Source organism: Notechis scutatus, chromosome 5 (assembly GCF_049901735.1).
Source record: "Notechis scutatus isolate UNSWTSFEM ecotype Mainland chromosome 5, rNotScu1.2, whole genome shotgun sequence".
Taxonomy (NCBI): domain Eukaryota; kingdom Metazoa; phylum Chordata; class Lepidosauria; order Squamata; family Elapidae; genus Notechis; species Notechis scutatus.
The window spans coordinates 193775-195981 of NC_142013.1; positions in this window are offsets into that span (position 1 = coordinate 193775).

Sequence of the window (2207 nt, forward strand, 5' to 3'; positions counted from 1 at the left end):
GTACTAATGTATATGATTTCTGTACTTGTAATTCAGGAAGAATTGGAGTGGAGGAATTGTGCAACATTCTATGTTTCCCATTTTTCTTTTTTATAACAAAAACAGGAGTATTCCAAGGACTAGTAGAAGGTTCTATATGACCAGCAGCCAATTGTTCTTGAACCAATTGTTGTAAAGCAGCGAGTTTTTCCCTTGATAATGGCCATTGTTCCACCCAAACCGACGTAGAACAGAGCCATTTAAGAGGAAGAGCCATCATCAAGAATCAAATGGGCATTAAGAAGAGAAAGGATATCACGGCCCCAAATATTAGTATGAATATCTAGAATGTATGGTTGTAGGAAAAAGGACTTACCAGCAGATGTTGTAGCATTAATTTCTTGAACACTCTGCCAAGCAGCTGTAGAACCTCCTATTCCCCACAATGAAGAAACTGTGGTTTTTGGCCACTGTACTGGCCAATGTAAAGAGGAGATGACAGTAACATCGGCTCCAGTATCCAATAACCCTTGAAATGGTTGTTTATTAAGGAAGAGCGTTAACAAAGGATGAGAGGAGTTCAGCTGATGAAGTAAGCCTACAGATAAAGAAGTTGATCCAAATCCTGCATCCCCATGATTACCTATGCCAGGAGATGGAATTTCATATGGAAGAAGAAGCAGTTGAGCAACAGAAGAATTACAAGGAAGAACTTGAGGAAGATTCACCCAAATCTGAATCATGAGGATACCAGTGTAATCTGAATCTATTACCCCAGGCACAACAAAACAGCCCTTTTTGTGTGCAGAAGAACGAGGCAAAATTAAGCCAACTAATCCCGAAGGAAGAGGACCTTTAAATTGAGATGGAACTATTTTAACTTCCATGGGAAATTTAAACTCAATTTCCTCTTGAGTGATTAAATCGATCCCAGCGCTACCGGCTGTGGCTGGGGAGGAGTGAGAGAGACTGCTGGAGGAGTCAGAGTGATGGGAAAGGCACGCTTTGGATTCTGGGTGGGTGCCACACCCATTGGCAAGTTTCCATTGATTGGCCCAATGAAGTCCCTTTTTACAAATAGGGCACTTCTTAGAAGGACGATTCTGAGGCATAGAAGGTGTAGAACGACAGTCCTTCTGAAAGGGGCCCGGCTTCTTACACTTAAAACAGTTACCAATTGGTCACTGTCCTTTCTGAATAGCAGCTGCTAACATATGCATTTTATAAGTTTGTGATCCAATATCCTGGCAGACTCGCAGCATATCTGCCAGAGTGTAATGAGCAGTAGCCTTTAATGGCTGTAAAGCTCTTTTACAATCTGCATTAGCATTTTCAATAGCTAACTGGCAAAGAAGTTCACCAGCAGCTTCCTGATGATCAAACTGCTGTCTAATTGCTTTGGACAGACGCTCAACAAAGTCAGCATAAGGCTCATTGGCATTCTGTCGAATGTTTGAAAAATTTGCTCTAGGTTCTCCAGCTTGGGGTACCTTAAGAAAAGCACGAAAGGCACATTCAGAAACAATAGTTAACGTAGCTGGAGGAAGAACAACTTGAGTAGGAATTGTACCAAATGGTCCAGAACCAAATAGCTGCTCAACTGTATATGCTCCTCCCCCTCCTAAAGCAGCAGCTTGAGCATGTCTCATATATTCACTCTCCCAAACCACATAGTGCATGGATGTTAAAATCATGCGAAATATTTGCTTCCAATCTTCAGGGATCATTGTATAACCATTTCTTATTCCTTCTACAAGTCCTCTTGTAAAATCACCACTAATCCCATAGTCTGTAACTGCCTTTTTTAACTCTCTTAAGATCTGATAAGGCAGACCCTCCCATTCTGCTACTTGCAGTCCAAGCTATGGCCCCTGACCAGGATGATATTGTACTGGACAAACAGACAGTAATTCTGCAAGTCTCCGGAGAGAAGCCCTTCCAGGCGATCTGGAGCCATTGGGGCAAAAGGACGGCCAAGCCGTAGTTAGTCTCTGCACCCCTGAGACCCTGGCCAGGGTGGGACTTCGGGGCTCTTTCAGGCGGGGCCATCAATGCCACCAATTATGCTCAAAGGGAGATGCCTCTTGCTCCTCTCCCGGCAGACCCCTCCCCACTAACTCTGCCTGTGGTAGTAGAAAGTAGGGACAACATTGATTTGGCGTGCAATACAAGAAGGAGAAGGAGGCCCCCTTCTCTTCCTTGGGCATCAACTCATCGGCATGGCTTCC